This window comes from Pinus tabuliformis, chromosome 4_1 (assembly GCF_031772625.1).
Source record: "Pinus tabuliformis cultivar Carrire ecotype Pingquan chromosome 4_1, CPIR1, whole genome shotgun sequence".
In the NCBI taxonomy this organism is placed as follows: domain Eukaryota; kingdom Viridiplantae; phylum Streptophyta; class Pinopsida; order Pinales; family Pinaceae; genus Pinus; species Pinus tabuliformis.
Genome location: NC_142303.1, coordinates 594,177,663 through 594,188,311, shown reverse-complemented (window position 1 = coordinate 594,188,311; position 10,649 = coordinate 594,177,663).

Genomic DNA, 10,649 nt, shown 5'->3' with positions numbered 1-10,649 from the left:
CTCCCTCTTAGTGAGGAATGTGCTCTAGCAATACTCCTTACTAAGTAGTACTCTGATCATTCGGCATCGGTACCTACAGTGATGCTAGGCCTTCCTGCCCAACATCCTCTGCACTGCTACATCCTGTACTGCTGCCCATGGTTCTGCCACTGCCACTGCTGCATCTGTACGACAGCTCCCTCTGCATCTGTGCTGCTACTGGTCCTTTCTCCCAGCACTGCATCCGCACTGCACCTCCTCTCATCATTCTGCATCATGTTGCCCACTACTGCACTGCAACTTAGCTACTGAGAAGTAAGTAACTAATCTCCCAATCTGACCTCCCTATTGGGCTAGAGACACCCACTGATGTTGAATCTCCCTCTGCCGCTGATAAGTGCTCCCTATCTGACCTCTGCACTGCTGCAACAACTCCCTACATCTCGCACCGTTGCACACCTCTCTATGCCATCCTGCACCGGTGCAACACTCCTGTGCCTGTCGCATTGTTGCAACCTGCTAGCCTTGCGCTGTCTCGAGACTCCTGCACTGTATCTCTCTTTGTCGCTTCATCCGCATCTGTCTCTACCTGACTCAGCCAGTCCTGCTACTCCTCTTCGAGGTTCCCGTAGCAAGTTCTAATCCAAGAGGTTGGGTACCTTGAGGATCCTGCCCCTCATCGCCTGTAGTCCACCTGACTAAAAATCGATGTCTTCCCACTTCTGCTCAAGTGTTGTGTGTGCACTCATGGCACAGTCATCATCTGTCAGAACTCCCTTCTCTGCCCGTGTTGGCGCTGCCTTAGTCTAGGAAGACTCTCCCTTACTCCTCTTCCTTGGACACTGGGTCGCATAATGACCCAACTCCCCACAGTGGAAGCACTTGATCTTGGAGAGATATTTCTTCTTCTGTTTCTCTTGCTTTCCCTCAAATGCTAGGGCCAAATCTTCCTCCTCCTGCTTGACTTTGATCCCCTTGCTGCTACTACCCGTCTTCGACTGTCGTCTGATCTCTTCCTGGTGAAGAGTTGCCCACATCTCGTCCCAAGGTGGTAGCGTCCCTCTACCCAGTATACTTTGGACAAATACCTCCCAGTCTTCTGAGCTAGCATTCAGGGTTGTCCTCACAATCAGCTCCTGATCCGGTGTCGCCCCTATAGCAGTCAACTAATCTCGGATCTCATTCAGTCCTCCGAAGAAGGTGTCAATATGTTCTCCCTTCTTCATTTGATACAACCACAACTGATTCTCAAGCAGCATTCTTCTCTGCACAGAAGTATGCTGGTACAACTTCTTGAGAGCCTCCCACGTCTCAAATGTAGTTTCCTTCTTGGCTATGTGTGGAACTACATGATCCTTGACCTCATCAAGGATAATGCTCTTGGCCCTCGCCATCGCCTCCTCGTACCTGCCATTATCATTAGGGTCTACTGGGATAGCTCTTACCTTCAAGGCGAAGTTCTTGACACAGTTCCTGTCAAGTACGGATAAGATTCTGGCCTTCCAGACTGCGAAGTTCGATGCTTCGTCGAGTCTATCCTGGTCTCTTACTCCATGTAGTGCCATGATGCTCATTTACTTCCCTCCTGGAAGTTCTTTGTTCAACTTCTCTGAGTCTCTACTTCCCGTCTGGAAGTTCTCTTTTGGAATCCCTCTGAGTCCTGATTTCCCTCCTGGAAATCCTTCTGCCACTGTCGAGATGCCCCCTACTCTGATCATCTTGTGCAAACACACCACTGATCCGGGTTCCTCGGCTAGAAATCCTTGGTAGCAACTCCTCTGGCCTTGCTTTGTCAGGTATTGTTCTGACTACAGTACCTCACCAGCTCCACTTTGTAATATTCTCGCAACCTTCTAAACCTATAGAAATTCTGACTGTAGATTAACTTGATAATGAAATATAACTAAAGCAAAATACTTTAATCTACTTGTACAATCAATTAGCGGAAGCTTAAAAGATTTGAGCAAGATCAAGCAGAACACATATAACCAGAGAAGAATCAATGCACATGAAACACAGAAGAATACTCAGGGGAAAGCCTCAGCTAAAAACCCCACTATCTGTATTATCATTACAAGTTGGAAATATCTCAGAATTACACACAAAAGCCTTCTCCTTTGCCCTCTTGATCTCCTATTTCCTTGCATTGTTTCTCCTGGGTGATCCTACTATTACCAAGTGTAACACTGATCACTCACACTGATCACACACCCTGTAAAACTACACAATCCTCAAGGAATGAATTCCTTCTACATGCATGAGTTTTGTTTATAGGAAAACACATGCAACTGATAGTACATTGTCCTTGTCTTTAATCTCAACTGGGTCTTTCTCAGAATAGACATGCATGAGTTACTGATGAGAGAATCTTTAGTTATCTGGAATACACTAGTTGGATGCATGCATGCATTAACTAACTGAACTCACAATTAGTTCCTCAAACAGTTTGGAACTAATTTAACTGGACTTAACTCAGTAAACTAAGCTAACTAATTACAACTCAAATATAACTCAATCTTATCTCCTTAATTTAAGGGATAACTGTTGCATGACTTCAGAAAGACTTCTAACTTGAATTTCTCTAACTAATTAACTCAAGATGAATTAATTAATTATTTTTCAAGCAGCTGGTGAGACTAAATTCGAATTTTAATTCAAGGACAAATTAAAATTGGAATATTCTTGTTGCCACATTTCAATGCTCCCGCTCAACAAGAAAGGGATTATCTACCACCCCGATCTTGTCTCTATGGAACTCGAATTTACACTTTGACAATGCCTTTGTCAAAATGTCTGCATCTTGCTCCTTTGTCGAAATATACTGCAGCAACATGATCCTCCTCGCTACACAGTCTCTGAGATGATGGTACCGGATATCGATGTGCTTGGACCTATCATGAAATATTGGATTGTCAGAGAGTTTGATACAACTCTTATTACCACAATAGATCACAGTTGGATCCATCCTCCGATCAAACAAACCAACTAGGATTTTCCGCATCCAGATGGCCTCACATGTTGCTTGACTTGCAGCCATGTATTCAGACTCTGCCAAGCTGAGTGCAACCAACCTCTCTTTCCCGCTGTACCAAGAAAATGCAACTAACCCCAAGTTGAAAATCCCTCCTGATGTGCTCTTCCGATCTGATGGACTCCCTGCCCAATCTGCATCAGTGAAGCCCTGTAGCTTCACTCCCTCTGTCCGTTTGTACCATAATCCATACTAATATGTTCCTCTGAGTTATCTCAATACATGCTTTGTCGCCTTCCAAAACATCTTGGTAGGCTGAACCATCGCTTGACTCAGTTGGTTCACAGTATAGCACAAATCTGGTCGTGTGTTCACTAAGTACATCAGTGAACCCACAAGTTGCCTGTACACAGTAGCCTCTACTACTTCTCCTGAAGTAGCATCCTCCTTCCTCCAGTTACCTGCTAGAGGAGTCTGCATGGGCTTGCACTTCTCCATGTGGAATCTCCTGAGTATCTCGTTGGCATACTTTCCCTGAGACACAAAAAACGCCCCATCCTTCTGCCACACTTCCATGCTAAGGAAGTAATGCATGAGACCTCTGTCTTTCATCTCGAATTCTCTTGCAAGGTCCTCCTTGCAAGACATGATCAACTGATCATCACCTGTCAATATGAGATCATCAACATAAAGTACAATGATCAACTGCTTACCTTTAACCATGATGTGGTACAAGTTTGCATCTGCTTCACTTTTTGTGAAGCCCAACCCAGTGAAGTAGTTGTCTTTCCTGGTGTACCAAGCATGAGGTGCTTGCTTCAGCCCGTATAAAGCTCTCTTGAGTTGGCACACATGCGACTCACGATCGAAAGTCTCAAAACCTTCTGGTTACTCTATGTACACCTCTTCCTCAATCTTGCCATTGAGGAATGCAGTGTTCACATCCATCTAATGGATCTTCCAACCCATCTGTGCTGATAGTGCCAACATAGATCTAATAGATGAGTACCTTGTGGCAGGAGCAAAAGTATCATCATAGTTAATCCCCTCGACCTATGAAAAGCCACAGGCAACAAATCTTGCCTTATGCTTCTCCACACTACCATCAACAGCTTGCTTTACCTTGTAAAGCTAATGGGAACTCACAACTGACTTGTTCTCCGATCTTGGAACCACGTCCCAAACACTGTTACGAACTATGGAGTCATACTCCTCCACTATAACATCAACCCAAATCAGTTGTTGCACTGCTTCCTCAAAGGAAGATGGCTCGGTCTCAACACATTCCCCAACAAGGGCCATGTATCCAGTGTACCTCTCAGGTGACCTCCTTTGTCTGGGCTAAGAAGATGGTTCTCCCACATTCTCTCTCGTATTCGTCAATAATCTGTCAGTGTCTCTTGTACGCTTCCGTCCATCTCTAGAAGACTCTACTTGAGTGGATGTCTCCACTCCTGGAACCTTTGCATGTGGCTGCTCTGCATTAGTCTAAGGCGTCTCCTCCTTAGGAACCAACAGTTCCTCCACAGCCTGTAGTTGGAGCTCCCTCTCAAGGGAAACTCGCATGGCCTTCTGCTCATCAAACTTGAGATCTCTGCGAACCACTGTCCTCCAACTGGTAGGCAGATACACCCGATAGTTGTGGGGTGTATCAGTGTACCCCACAAGTATCCCCAACTCTGTTGTCGGCTCAAGCTTTTTCCATGCATCCTTTGTCACTTGTCAATATACCGATGAACCAAAGATCTTGAAGTGACCCACATCTGGTCTCTTACTGGAGAAGGCTTCCTCTGGTGTCTTCATCCCAAGTATGTGATGCAGGCTTCTATTATGCAAATAGACCACTGTGTTGCATGCCTCAGCCCACAAGTGAAGTGGCAAGCCTTGGTCATGCAACATCGCCCGTGCTGCCCCTACAATAGTTTTGTTCTTCCTCTTAGCCACCCCATTCTGTTGTGGGTTATGAGGTGTTGTCAACTCTCATTTAATTCCTTCCACTGCACAAAAGTTGTTAAACTCTTGAGAGACATATTCTCCACTGTTGTTGCTTCTCAAGGCCTTGATCTTCTAAAGCTTTGCACTCACAAAACTTTGAGAAGGTTTGGTCCTTCTTTTGCATGAAATAAATCCAGCATTTACGAGAAAAATCATCAATGAAAATCACATAATACCTTTGCTTCATTGTGGATGCCGTCAAGAATGGTCCACACAAATCAGTATGAACTCGCTCTAAGATAGCCTCTGCTCTACTGTTTCGATCATGAAAGGAAGACTTGGCGTACTTTCCCAAGGTACAACCTTTGCATGTGTCAACTTGCTCAAGTTTACCTTTGGGAAGTCCTGTAGATATCTGATGCATTATCTTCAAGGCCCCATGATGCAAATAGCCCAACCGCCTGTGCCACAACTCGCCAATGTCTTGGCTTTGCACCAATTCTGCTTTCGTACTCAATGTTGCACAATAATCTACCTCTAGTTTATAGATATTCTTCACCCGAATCCTTATCCTCTTGGTCTGACCCGTGGCTATGTGTCTTAGGAACGCCTTTCCTTTACTAAAGACAACATAGTAGCCTTTGTCCTCCAACATCGCGACCGATACCAAGTTCTTCTTTAGTCCAAGCACATACTTCACATCTGTCAAGGTGAGAGGAGCTCCATGCTCCCTTTGAAAAGCAATCGTGCCTACTCCTGAAACACTGTACTTTTTGTCGTCACCCATCTCTATACGCATATTGAGGTCTTTCTCCTCCAAGGTACTGAATAAACTTTTATCGCCGGTCATGTGGAATGAGGCTCCACTGTCAAGATACCAAACACAACCCACCATCGATGACACCATGCATGTGATGAGGGTAAAGTCTGTTTTGAACTAAGAGGCTAATGCCTCACCTTCCGATCCTTTCGAAGATCCCTTCTTGGACTTCTTCGATGAGTAATTAGTTGCATAATGTCCCATCTCATGACAATTAAAGCATCTCACTTTAGACTTGTCAACCTTCTTCCCTCCATGAGAAGAATTCGATTTGGAATGGGAAGGCTTCCCCTTCCCTTTCCTTGCCTTACTTGCTAAGGCCAGATTTTCTTCATCATCATTCTTGGATGAAGAACCATCTCGTGTGCTCCTCCTGATCTCCTCCTGCATCAGATCCGACCACAGTAGTTCCCAATCCGGCAGTTTCTCCCTTCTATTCACAGAGTCTTGGTAGCTATTCCAACTCTTTGGAAGGCCGAGGAGTGCAAGGCTCACCATATCATCATCGGCAGTAGTTATGTCCACACTGCTAAGCTCATCTCTGCAGGTGGTGAGCTTGTTTAGATATGTGGAAATAGTATCACCCTTATCCATCTTGATTCTTCAAAGCTTATCCTTGAGCGTCAATTTCCTTTAGTCGCTACTGTTCTGGTAGAGGTCCTTCAATGTCTTCCACATTGAAAATGGAGTATCCTTCCCATGGAGACTCGAGACAATATGGTCTCGAACTCCCTCAAGGATAATCTGTCTCGCCTTCGGCACACACTTTTTTCCATTCAGCCAACTCTTGTGCATTAGTTGAAGTTGGCTTTTGGATTTCTTGATCAATGAATTCCTTCAAGCCGTTGTCTTCTAATACAGTCTCCATGTGATCTTTCCATGCTGTGTAATTCAAGCGACCATCCAAGGCATACTCGAGTCTCAAGCCATTGAATGCCATTGACCAACCTTGAAGTATGATAGGAATTCGATTTTGCACCAGCAACCCCGAACTTCGAACTTCAAATTCTCTTCTCAGTATACTGTTCACAGCTCTGATAAACTTGGCTCCGATACCATGTACAAATTCTAACTCTAGATTGACCTGATAATGCAATATAACTAAAGCAAAATACTTTAATCTACTTCTACAATCAATTAGTGGAAGCTTAAAAGATTTGAGCAAGATCAAGTGGAACACATATAACGAGAAGAATTAAAGCACATAAAACACAAAAGAATACTCAGGGGAAGCCTCAGCTAAAAACCCCACTATCTATATTATCACTACAAGTTGGAAATATCTCAAAATTACACACAAAAGCCTTCTCCTTTGCCCTCCTGATCTCCTATTTCCTTGCGCTGTTTCTCCTAGGTGATCCTATTGTTACCAAGTGTAACACTAATCACACACCCTATAAAATTGCGCAATCCTCAAGGAATGAATTCCTTCTGCATGCATGAGTTTTGTTTATAGGAAAACACATGCAACTAATAGTACAATGTCCCTGTCTTTAATCTCAACAGGGTCTTTCTCAGAATAGACATGCATGAGTTACTGATGAGAGAATCTTCAGTTATCTGGAGTACACTAGTTAGATGCATGCATGCATTAACTGACTGAACTCACAATTAGTTCCTCAAATAGTTTGGAACTAATTTAACTCGACTTAACTCAGTAAACTGAGCTAACTAATTACAACTCAAATATAACTCAATCTTATCTCCTTAATTTAAGGGATAACTGTTGCATGACTTCAGAAAGACTTCTAACTTGAATTTCTCTAACTAATTAACTCAAGATGAGTTAATTAATTATTTTTCAAGCAGTGGGTGAGACTAAATTCGAATTTTAATTCTCAATTTTAATTCAAGGACAAATTAAAATTAGAATATTCTTGTTGCCACATTTCAATGCTCCCTCTCAACAAGAAAGGGATTATTTACCACCCCGATCCTGTCTCTATGGAACTCGAATTTACACTTTGACAATGCCTTTGTCAAAATGTCTGCATCTTGCTCCTCTGTCGAAATATACTGCAGCAACATGATCCTCCTCGCTACACAGTCTCTGAGATGATGGTACCAGATGTCAATGTGCTTGGACCTATCATGAAATATTGGGTTGTCAGAGAGCTTGATACAACTCTTATTATCACAATAGATCACAGTTGGATCCATCCTCTGATCAAACAAACCAACTAGGATTTTCCGCATCCAGATGGCCTCACATGTTGCTTGACTTGCAACCATGTATTCAGCCTCTGCCGAGCTAAGTGCAACCGACCTCTGTTTCCTGCTGTACCAAGAAACTGTAGTTGACCCAAGGTTGAAAATCCCTCCTGATGTGCTCTTCCGATCTGATGGACTCCCTGCCCAATCTGCATCAGTGAAGCCCTGTAGCTTCACTCCCTCTGTCCATCTGTACCATAATCCATACTAAGATGTGCCTCTGAGGTATCTCAATACATGCTTTGCCGCCTTCCAAAACATCTTGGTAGGCTGAACCATCGCTTGACTCAGTTGGTTCACAACATAGCACAAATCTGGTCGTGTGTTCACTAAGTACATCAGTGAACCCACAAGCTGCCTGTACACAGTAGCCTCTACTACTTCTCTTGAAGTAGCATCCTCCTTCCTCTAGTTACCTGCTAGAGGAGTCTGCATGGGCTTGCACTTCTCCATGTGGAATCTCCTGAGTATCTCGTTGGCATACTTTCCCTGAGACACAAACAACTCCCCATCCTTCTGCCACACTTCCATGCCAAGGAAGTAATGCATGAGACCCATGTATTTCATCTCGAATTCTCTTGCAAGGTCCTCCTTGCAAGACATGATCAACTGATCATCACCTGTCAATATGAGATCATCAACATAAAGTATAATGATCAACTGCTTACCTTTCACCATGATGTGGTACAGGTTTGCATCTGCTTCACTCTTTGTGAAGCCCAACCCGGTGAAGTAGTTATCTATCTTGGTGCACCAAGCATGAGGTGCTTGCTTCAGCCCATACAAAGCTCTCTTGAGTCGGCACACATGCAACTCACGATCGAAAGTCTCAAAACCTTCCGGCTACTCTATGTACACCTCTTCCTCAATCTTGCCATTGAGGAATGCAATCTTCACATCCATCTAATGGATCTTCCAACCCAACTGTGCTGATAGTGCCAACATAGATCTGATAGATGAGTACCTTGCGACAAGAGCAAAAGTCTCATCAAAGTTAATCCCCTCGACCTGTGAAAAGCCATGGGCAACAAATCTTGCCTTATGCTTCTCCACACTACCATCAGCAGCTTGCTTTACCTTGTAAAGCCAATGGGAACTCACAACTGACTTGTTCTCCGATCTTGGAACAACGTCCCAAACACTGTTACAAACTATGGAGTCATACTTCTCCACCATAGCATCAACCCAAATTGGTTGTTGCACTGCTTCCTTAGAAGAAGATGGCTCGGTCTCAACACATTCCCCAACAAGGGCCATGTATCCAGTGTACCTCTCAGGTGACCTCCTCTGTCTGGGCTGAGAAGATGGTTCTCCCACATTCTCTCTTGTATTCGTCAACAATCTGTCAGCGTCGCTTGTACACTTCCGTCCATCTATGGAAGACTCTGCTTGAGTGGATGTCTACACTCCTAGAACCTCTGCATGTGGTTGCTCTGCATCAGTCTAAGGCTCCTCCTCCTTAGGAACCAACAGTTCCTCCACAGCCTGTAGTTGGAGCTCTCTCTCAAGGGAAACTCGCATGGCCTTCTGCTCATCAAACTTGAGATCTTTGCAAACCACTGTCCTCCAACTGGTAGTCAAATACACTCGATAGTTGTGGGGTGAGAGCTCCTAGGCTCTGCGCAATCCCAGCACCAGAACCCGGCCTCCTCAGCCAACTGCGTCAGCCCTCTCAGCTACTGTGTGGCTCTACATGAGGCTTCTCTTGCTTTCCTTCGCCTTTGCGCTGCCTCTTCCTGGCTCACCCTTGATGACACAGACACTACGTCACCCTTCCTTGTCGCTGCTCTGTTATAAACAACTTCTATCACCTCGGGACAACTATTTTCTGCTACTATTGCTCCGCTCGGCTGATGTCCTTTAGTCCTCATGTGATATGCAATCTCACTTTGATACCATGTTGAAGTTTCTAAACTTACCTACTTGTTATTGACTTAACAAGTTATTTTCAATGTAAATATTGAAAATAAACACTAATGCACGCTCAATATATTACAGATCAGCAACTAAAGGAAACAGAAACAAACACACCATATGACACCATTATTTTTGGACTAATGTCCCTGGAAAAACCCAATATGGGAAAACTGGTGCAGCTATCTGAGGATTTTCTTATTAAGAAATATCATAGTACAATCTGGTTGCCGAAACTAGCCTACCCAACAGAGAATTTCCTTGGCAGTAATACCTCTCAGTTTCTGACAATTCTCCTGGCTGAAACCTCGGATAATCCTTCCAGCAGCTACTCAGCACAATCTGCCCCAGAAACCCTAGCGCCAACCTCTCTCTAGACTGTGTCAGCCCCTCTCTGCCCCACACTGGCCCTGCGTCACTTCGAATGGGTCTGTGTTAGCCCTCTAGCTCTCTGCGTCAGCAACGCTGGCCTCTCGGAGGCTCTGCGCAGCTCCCGACTGCCTCTGCGTGGCCCTGCGTGATCCCTGGCTAGCTCTGCGTCACTCTCCTTGGCTACTGTGCTACTCTCCCGGCACTATCTCTGCTTCTCTATCTCTCTATACTCAAATTCCCCTCAGCTGCATCTCCCGATCACTAATTCTATCTCTCTCAGCAAACCCCACTCTAGAGAATAAAATAACTGATCACTCTAGTGTGTCCTCCAAATGACCCTCAATCCTCCTCTTATACTTTTCCTGTTGACATATCAAAGACCGAGATTAAGTCCCTAATCAATGACTAAGATTAGATCTGGCTTGATCCATGTATTTTGGTCATTCT